The sequence below is a fragment of the Convolutriloba macropyga genome, chromosome 8, assembly GCF_964194025.1.
Source record: "Convolutriloba macropyga chromosome 8, txConMacr16.3, whole genome shotgun sequence".
NCBI lineage: Eukaryota > Metazoa > Xenacoelomorpha > Acoela > Convolutidae > Convolutriloba > Convolutriloba macropyga.
Window position 1 is genome coordinate 50302696 of NC_134475.1, and position 10598 is coordinate 50313293.

The 10598-nt window shown below is 32.2% G+C and overlaps 1 protein-coding gene across 2 annotated transcripts in view; it reads right to left on the bottom strand.

The window, feature by feature from the left end:
- LOC142344801 (uncharacterized) overlaps positions 1-10598 on the bottom strand; it is a 145434-nt gene that overhangs the window by 66590 nt on the left and 68246 nt on the right. The gene's annotated exons all lie outside the window — the stretch shown is intronic.

The window sequence follows — 10598 nt, forward strand, 5'->3', positions numbered from 1 at the left end:
CGCTTATTCGAATGGTATATAGCCAATTTATAATAAAATACAAAATTGAACTCGTTTTTTTTCCAGCCGCTTCTGTCATATCAAGAAGGGCATCCAACGGATGAATAAAGACTAATAATGGTTTTCACAGATACGTTTTAGATATTTAAAGGAATTTGGTATTTGTCAAGTGAATTTTTAACCAACAAAGAAATTTTTGTTGCAAAATTACTAAGTTGAAACAAAAGATTAATTATCCAATATATGTAAAATTTGCTTTTCTTATTAATTGTAAAGTTTAGTGACATTCGGATCAATTAGTCTTATCATTACTCTCAATTTAGTCTGACAAATTCGATAAATAGATGATATCATGTCTGCAATTTTCCACATTTGGAAATCTAAAGAAACAACAAATCCAAAAAAAGTAACAGAAGGAAAAAGGCTGCCGGTCTCCCATGTTTAAAAAAATTTCTGTATTAGATACTTATATTTTTGGAGATGCGTTGCAGTCTCAAAGTACTGATATTATTCAACATCTGATATATTTTTAACTCAAGATTTTGACTCAAGATGACTTTACAAATTGTGGTTCGAAACTACATTTTTTAGCGGCAACTGTTCGCATTTGGTTTAATTTCATGTATAAAATCAAATGTTTAAAACATTTTGACGATGACAAGGGAAAACATAAATATCAAAACCATAATTTTCACCTGTGAATACGATGTATAAAACCTTATTCAGCTGAGAAAAAAATTTTCTGTATTTGATTTTCTGCTTCGTGAAACCAGCCATTTTGTCGGTTTGTAAAAACTCTACTACCCGCATTAGCTTGTAACTACAGCAGAATTGTTTGAATAACACACGCGAACAAATTCTTTCATAACATACCTAAAATTTTTCCACTGTCTTGTTATTTGTCTATTTTTTTGGAAACGCCTAATAGGCATGTGATATGCACATTTAAAATGACCAAAATTAATAAAAACAATAGATCAAAGAAATTCATTTTTCTACTTCCTGTAATTTTATTTTCTCTTAGTCGAATAAATGAGCTCACATTCAATGAGTTTTTTGCCCATTGAAATGATAATAAAAAATCAAAGTAAAAATGTATTTATAAGTAAGTCAGAAATTAAGACCGAAGGTTCGAAAACATTTCGGTTTTGCTGAACAGATAACGTAATGTTCTGTAATTGTGAAAATGAAACATGGATTTGTGAACGCAAAACGAAACAATAAAAGTGTTGGATTTTTTGGTTGGTTTTAAAATAAAATATGATAAAACTATAAAGCTAAGTATTGAAAAAAACGAACTATATATATATATATATATATATATATATATATATATACACATATATATATATATATATATATATATACATATATATATATATATATATATATATATATATATATATTTATTTTTATATATATATATACATATATATATAAACATATATATTTGTATACTTATTTTATATATATATATATATATATATATATATATATATATAGAAGGAGAGAGAGAGAGAGATATTAGGTAGTTACTCTTTGCTTCGTTGTGAGCGTTTTTTTTTTCAAAATAAATGTTAGCGTCTTTTGTTTGGGGGATCTCATTCTTGCTATTTCTACGACAGTTCAAGAGATTAAGTATATTAGCATGGTAAATAACCAATATATTGAAAAACTGATAATCAAAAATAGGTGAGAATGAATTGGACAAGTTGGTCTGATTTATTTATTTTACGAGTCATTTGAGTTCAGACAATTTTGTCTGATTTAAATTCTCCCACTCCAATTGAAAGGAAACGTAGTAAAACCCTCGATTTTAAAGTTCTCAGTAATTTTTGAGGAAGGACCAAAATTTTCGAAGCTTTGGTTTCATCTATGTTCTGTTTTTTTCAGGAAAAATATTGGAGATCTGTACGTTTTCACTTGACCATGGATCTTAGAAACCTGAAATTTTACTCTAGTTAGACAACAATTGATCATCTAAGCATAAGCTATTTGAGATAAAAATGAAACAAATCGACTATCAGATTAAAATGTTTGTTTTTTTCGATGGTTGACGTTTTGATTTTAATGATGAACAGACAAATTTTCAGTCAGCAAAACATCATTTTAAAATTCTACCAATTCAAATTTTTTCCCCTTTGCTTTAAAAGTACTCGAATTTTTTGTTGATTTAGTAAATCAAACTTATATCTTAAATCAGAAGGAGGACCGTTTTAGAAAAAGCTTATAGAATCAAATACGATACCACAGATTTGTTGCTAATTACTTACTCTTGAATTTTTCGTTCATTAGATAGCTAAAACACTCCAAAACAAACAAACTAACATATAACGAAAAGCTCAATTTTTACACTTTTCGAAGTTCCTTGTCATAGGAGATTTGACATACATAATTTCATAAGCATGTGGTATATACATAATTTCATAAGCATATCGAAAACTCTACAAAATTTTTTTTTGAGGTGTGTATTTTCTTCTCACTGCACTTTTTTTAGGTTTTCCTTCAAAATTATGCAAAAATTTATTAAAAAGCAAGAAAAAAGACCTTGATGACTGAAAATTTTTGCGCATCAACAACTTTGTGCATCTTTCTTCAGATCACGGCAAATAATAGATCTACTTTTTTAAATTTCTGGTTCTTCGTATTTGAGGTTTTTTTAAAGAAAATTTCGACGATGAAATATTTAAATGAGCTGCATATTTTTGCTCTTTGACTATACAAGAAGATATTTTAGCCACTATGACAGATAACTCTCTTTGCGTGTAAAAAACTGACTATCTGGAAATTTAATAGTATTTATCTGGAAATAGTATTTGCTGCAAGGAAATAGTATTTGCTGCACCTAGATAACTCTCTTTGTGTGCAAAAAACTAATAATCTGGAAATAGTATTTGCTGCAAGTAGTTTACGTTTCGCATCACAAGCTTACAGCGACTTAATGTCAAGTTTTCACTATTTTTCACTTGATTTAGTGAGAGCTTGCCTATTTTATACTTCAAGCAGTAAACTGAAAGAAAAAGAAAAAATCAGTTACTGATTCAAAAATTGGCAGCTAAAAATCTGCTATTTCAGTTTTTTGTGATTGTGAAAATTACACTCCAAAGCTTTTCTACGGTATATAGCAGGTTGAACAAACATTGTTCAGCTATAAGGCATTGAACTTCTCTATGTTTGAACTTTAAGAAATATGATTATAGGTCTTTTTGGATTTTTTTTGAATATTTTGTCAGTATAGAAAAACAAGACATAGCTTCAACATGGAGTGTGTTTGGCAAATAAGACGTCGTTGCAAAATTTTGCAGCAAAATATTTGCCATCAGAACGTTTTTTACGTATTATAGAAAAGTAACTTTTTCTGTTTTATATTTCCATTTTTCTCCATTTTAAACTAGTTGAGAATTATTTAGAAAACTTGATTGGAACAAAACTAAGAAAAACATCAAACAATTATTGATAAATTGAGAAACCATTTCTGTTTTTCTCTATGGCACTGTTTACTGACTTTTGTAATCTCTACAAATAGCAATTTTCATCGAAATGAGGCTGTATTACCAGATTTAGGTTTATGCTGTAAAGCGAAATTCACCAAGTCCACTGATGCAAATTTAAAACATCTTTTTTTACAAAGAAATGTGCAATTAATCTCAAGCTATTCCGAAATTTCTGTAAATGATTCTTTGGTCATGATAACCTCTGCAAAGAAAACGATATTAGTAAAATCCAGAATTGAATAAGTTACAGACACCTGTCGACAACACTTGTGCCCGGACGTTTTTTTTTTCTCGTTGATTTTCAATCATTGAAGAGTCTGAAATGTGAAAGAAGAACATTCTGTTTATTTCAGTCTGATTTAAAAAAAAAACAACTGTCCTGTCTGAAAGGTGGGGAATATTAAGAAAAAAAGGAAGCTGAGAACAAGCTGCTGTGTTCTAATACTGTTCCAGAACCACAATCCCTCCCGAGCATCCGGCACTGAATTGCCTATAGTAATTGACAGAAAAACCTCGCAATCTAGGGTTCAAGGTTTCTAACCTTGAAGTGAAACCTTGATTCTGACAGATAGTAGAAATTCCTATTAGCAGAAGAATAGCTCATTGAGCGCTAACCATTGAAACTTGAAATAGACAATTAAAGAAAGCAAACTCCGAAATGCGAAAAAACAACTTCGATAAGCAGTAGCACCAATGGATTAGAAAATTTTGAATTTTTTATTTGGACTTTTTGGCGTTATTATGAGTTTCTCATAGACTCTTTATACCAATGGCAAGAGACTCTGGTGGAGAAGAGAACATAAGAAAAGGAGGAGCAGCTTCGAAATATTTGTCAGATATAATTCGGAGGAAGGATAAAGCCGACAGTGTAGTCGTCAATGGCAGAGCTATTTTGCTTTGTATAGGAAAAAGGATGACTGATTTGTGCGTTAGTATACTGGAGGCTCTGACACAATACCCAAGTAGGAAGATGATCAAATAAAAAAAGTAAATCTGGTAAAAAAAAAACTGTTACTAGACACCAAACTCTTTTATTTACCTTGCCCTCTTCTCCAGAGCAAGAAGAGTTTTAGAAATTATAAACCTACAAGACGAAATGAGGTCGAATAAGATATTTTTTTCACTTGACCTGGACTTAAATTCGGCTGGGGCAGCATAAACTCGACTATGCAAGTGAAAAACGCAAAATGGCAAAAAATGATCAAAAGTACAGTCCCGTTTTTGGTGAATACAATTTTATAAACTAGAGAAAAAAGAGAATTCATAGACGAGATGAATTTTTTCGTAGTAGATTAGATGCCAGGGTTCAAGTTCTGCATTGCGCTTGAAGACCAATCAACAGAGAAGTGTTTTTAGACTGCCCGTGGACAGAAAATGAATCACTGTACAGTATGTATGGATATTTCTTTACTAGTGTATGTTGTTGTGGAATCTAAAATAAAATATTGCTAAAATGTGAGAGCCTACTACTTTTACTCATATATAAAACATACAAAATCTCAATACCAAAAAACTACCAAAATGTCACAAAAGATTGGGTGAATGGTTGGGTGCAATAGGATGTTGCCCGAGTTAGACATATAATTGCCCATTGACTCAGAATTTTCCGATCTAACACGAGGATTGCAAAAATCTACACAGACAGCACTAGAAAAGTAGCTGTAATAGTAGAAAATTACTCCCAATAAAATTGAAGTGAGATTAAAAGCAGCGCCTCCAAACTGTTTATTGTTTGTCATTTTATTTGAAGATTTTTGGAGAATTAGAGATATTTGCTGTTTCGAATTGTACTCGTTGGGAAGTTAGAGATCAAGTTATGACACGCTGTCCAGATCAACTGGATAAAATGAATCATTTGAGAGACTGGCAAATTCTGAAGTCGTTTCATTTTCAGAATTAAGTCAAAATATTCTGTGCAGTTAACGAGATCGGCCAATGAAAGCTGAGCTCAAGGCACCATTTTGATTCTGAAAGGAAATTGTACGCAGTTGCATTACTCCAGTCATTTAGGTCAAAAAGAGGAGTTTTTCTCAGTAGTTCTCATATTGCATTACCATTATAGAACAGCAATTGTAAAAAAAAACAAGAAAAAAAAACAGTGTAGTGCAACACACGAAGCTTATACACCGCCAACTTTCTCTCACTCACCAATTGAGGAACAAATCTGGAGTGACACTCAACTCTGTCAGCCTAACCTTGGAACGTTTTAGTGAAATCTAAACTTTAGTCCATGTTTAGTCTCTTCCTCGTCATAAGTCCGATATTTTCTGATTTGGAGTAATTGGTCGGTTAAAATGGATTGGGCCAAATTGCGATGAGATCGTAGATTTTAAGATAAATAAAAACAGAGGTTATGAATCGGAAATTTAGTTCTTTTTAACCCCAATTATTTAACCCCCTATAATTCAACACCGTATAAATTCAACCATCAGTCATTTAAAACACAATTTCTGCACCCTGAAACCTGTTAACACCGAAATTTTTTGAAAATCTATTTGGGCGTCCAAAAGAACATTAAGCTAGGTTAAAATTCAATGGATTTAATTAACACAAAACTATTGACCTTCAAGAAGGCAGCGTTGAAACTCATCTCTAATGACGAGACAGTTTTTTTAGCTTAATGCCTTTGATCAAAAAAATTCAATCATGTTTGGCCTGACAAGTCTGGCCAGTTTTATGTTGTACTTTTGATCTGAATCAAAAAAGTTTAAAAAATTTTTTGTCTAGAAAACGCAGAAACTAAATTTCAATGTAAGGATTTGACGTAGCTCCATGATGAGGACACAAGGAGGGCACCGAACCACAAATGTTAAGATGGATTTCATACACACAGAGACTCAAATCAATACAAATACCCGATCCGTTGAACAAGGCGACTTGAATTCTATAGTGTCAATCTTTGACTGCTTTGGTCGTTCCAGTAATTCCATCTATGGCGGCTCCTCTTATATTCCAATTTATTTGGGGATTATGAGAAGGCGACTCATTAGGGGACAATTGATAGTATTTGATTGAAAAAGGAAACACAGCTCATCTATTTTGTTAATAACAGAGCATTCAGTCTCAACGCAGTCATTTGAGCTGCATATTGGTCTCCGCTAAAAGGAATGATTAGAATGGATTGAGGCCTTAATTATCCTCGATTATATCGGTGAAAAAATCTAGGGTTTAAATTATTGCGGGGTTAACGAATAAAGGGGTTAAAAATTGGAGTTAAAACATTAGGTGATAAACGATAAACGAATAGGGTTGAAAAAATAGAACACCCTGAAATTGAAAAATTGAGGTAACGATACTCAAATAGGAGAGAACTTCTCAGGGCATTATGTAATTAATTTGCAGAACTCTTACTTTTCCCGATTTTTACAATTGATGACGTACTCGTTATATTCTGTACAAACAACTGAGAGAAATGGATTACTTTGTTTCTTTTGGTCTAAAATCCGTACCAGTAAGAGTTTGTACTCACCTCAGCCTTCCGTCAAACAGATTTGTGTAACACATGAAGTTTTTATGATTACAGCTTTCTTCCTCACAACATGTACGGCTGGAGAGAACATATTATTTTGAGAAGCTAGATTAAAAAGGAGGAGTTCCAACAAAAATGCCAACAATTGGACAATGCCAACAAAAAAAACAAGAAAACCAAAAACAAGCACAGAGAAATTTACAAATGGTATGATGAAATCTAGGATCCCTTCAGAGAAAGTAGAAACTTTTTTTTCTGTCCAGGGGCGCTACAAAAATATTGAATGATTTCAAGTTGATCATCGCAAGCGCTCAAGCAACCCAGCTAACTTGGATTGCAAATTTCAGGCAGCAAGGAACGAAGAAACGTAAGTCGAGCAAAAAATGGTCAGGATGGGTCACCTGTTGATGTCGCGAAACAGTTTAGGCGAGACATCATTGTTAATCGTGTACACACAAAAATGAACTCAATCAATTTGAAATCAAAACTGAGAGTGTATATAGCAACTTTTGATGTACAAATAGTTCCAAACCGTTAAAAATGGTTACCGCAGAAAAAATTTGTCAAATTTTAGAATCTGGAAAATTGATCAAACTGTTAGGGTTATATCAACGACCGAAAACAGCATCATAGGCAACTATATCTACTATGTTAAGCTCAAGGGAACTGACGGAGAATACAACTAGGGTGCCGTGAATTAGGCGAGAGTTATGACATCAACGACAAGTAAACGGGACTCAGGAGCACTTCGCCTGAAAAAAATTTGTAACTAGTTTGTCATTCAAAAGCACCCAATAATAGTTAGAAAACGAGGTAAGACATCGAGTTATCAAAATTGCCTCGACCATGTCATGTACAAATCAAGCAAAAGTGAACCGGATTTCAGTACGTTTACAAATTCAATTGATTTCAGTACGTTTATAAATGACAACACACTATTTCACAATAATTTTACACGTATTTTAAGTAGAAGCTCCCGCAAAAGGTTTAAATTGAGTTTGCTCAGCTCTGTCAGCTCACCTTTGAACTTTTGTGTCGTAATTTATGTTTGAAATCTATCACTCTAGCTTAGTTTGACGGAGGTTCAGTTTACAGTGTATAACTTAACTTATCAATAAGTTAAATATCCTATGATTCGAAGTAATCGATCATTGTAAAATTAACTGAGTCAAATTTTTTGCAAACAATCAAAAACTTCAAGGTAATTAAAAATAGAGTTTAAGTTTTAGATTTAGAATTGTCCGAGCTTTTAATTGCAAAAATTTTGCAGTAAAGACACTTAAGAGGTATGAACAATTCCAGGGAAAGATGTCAATATTTTATCGAACTCTTACAATTCCCTTCCTCAATTGATGACGCGCTCAAGTAGCTTCAAATTGAAATTTTCGCAATGATAATAGGTCTGTATGTCAGTAAAAGTGGGCCACTTTAATCTTGAAATCCAGAACATCAGCTTGATCTATCAAACAAATCTGAACTTTAATGTTTCTGTTAAGATGGCCCTGTCATTCTCTGATTATAAATAAATGTTTTTAATGCTTTTTTTCCACTTGGGATGTCCATAACCAAATAAAATTATGGGTAACATTATATTGAATACATTCTAAGTTTAAGATGGACCTGAATTAGTAAGGTCGGTTGGAAAATGATATAGTAATAGTTTTGGCGCAGATGAACAAACTTAAGATTGCAAACACTTTACTAATAAGTGATCAGAAGCGAACTTTCGAACGGCTAAAAACAATGTTTCTGCTAATTGACATCTGAACTAGAATTGTTTTACGAAGTGTTGTTAATGTTCGAACATTCTATCTTTTCCAATTAATACAGTTAGTGATTATTAGGTGAAAAAGAGACACTAACCAATCAGATTTTAGAACACCCAAAAGTTATTGCGAGAATAACATCGTCGGAAAAGATATCGCGTTCCATTGTGATAGATTCATATCAAGTTCCATAGGCCGCTGAGGCTCAGAGTAGGGTAATTTTTCACGTTTTTTTCGCTACTTTTCGAGGTTTTTGTTTGATTAGTCTTGAATTGACGTTTGTCAAAATTGATAAAGGTCTTTTACAAAACATAATTACTTGCTATGGCCCTTATATGAGCTCTGTAATTCTGTAATGCAAACAAATTCACGAAAAATGATACTAATTTTTGCAACTTTTTTCATGTTTTTTGGAACAATTTTGTCATTTTTTTAAGGTTTTACAGTCTCAGGGGCCATAAAACCTCCCCGAGGGTTTGAAGATAAGTGGCACCATAATTCCCATTGGCAATGGAACTTTCTATTTTTTAAAGTGTTTTCGAAAATCTTCATCATTTTTGAGTTTTTGCAGCCTCAGGGACCAGAAAACCTCAGCTAGGGTTGGTTTGGTATTTAAGTTTTTCAGCGAATTTTCGCAGTTCTTTTAAATAAAAACTGCAGTTTTTTCAATTTTTTTTCACCACTAAGTGTTTCCCGTAGCAGTGGCTCAGGATTCTTGTCTAGGGTTTGCTATTAGGTTACTGCATAGTTGCTAGAGGCAATGAATTGGTTATAATTTTTTAAATAATACGAGTTTGAGCAATTTTTTGATAAAAGTTAAATTTTTATTTCAATTTCTCTTAAAAATTTATTATGTCCCAAAGTTATCAAACTTTATGAGCCATTGAAACGATTTAGGGCTTGAAATAGGGTACTAGACAGTCTCTGGAGACAATGAGATGGTTGTGAAGATATTAATATCACGAATTTTAGCGAGATTTTGTTAAGATTTGCTATTTGCTATTATTTTTGAATTGTTTGAATTTTCTTTGTAAATTTCTGAGTTTAACTATCTTAGCTAGTCAACGAAACTTCTTTAAGTTGTGCAGATGCGTTAAATGACAGAACTCCAGAGACAAAAAATTATTGCACACATTTTGATTTCCGAAATTTAGAAATTTTCTTTAAATTTATATTTTTCAGTTTTTTTAAGCATTTTTCATATTTATCGAGTTTATCTACATTTAGTGGAAAATAAATCTCTTTCAAGGCTTGTGCGTGAGGTATTGAGTATAGTGCATTGTATCATATTTGACCTTCATGGTAAAAGTTTCAAGAGTTTTAGCCATGATTTTTTTTGTTTTGTTTGTTTGATTATTTTAGTTTCTCAACTTTTGAGATTGTCTATTTGGCTGGGACTGTTCAATTGATCTGCAGGTCAGGTACATTAGTTCACAGTTTTTCATTCAATTCTTTGGATTTTATTTCAGGACTTGTCCTGCTATGTTTTTATAATTCGGCTCTGCGTCCACTCGGCTATAACTCTCTTAACATTTTCTTATATATTGTTTTGGGGCAAATAGTTTTGTATAATATTAGGTACTAGTCTACAGATAAAATGAAAATGGCAAAATATGCTAGGTAGAGTTGACATTACAACTCAATCCTACCTATTCTGCTGCTCAAATTCGGTCCTAGCTATGTTATACTCAAAAGGTTTCCTCTTTTCCTTAAGTATAGTATCAATCGTAACTGATCGAGCAATTTGGGGACAATTAAATTCCGACTATTCTCATAGCAAGTGAAAAACAACATATTTGTGGTGAGCCTAAAAAACCATTAATTTTTTGAATAAATTGATTTAATGTTTGGTTGTGATATATTCATATC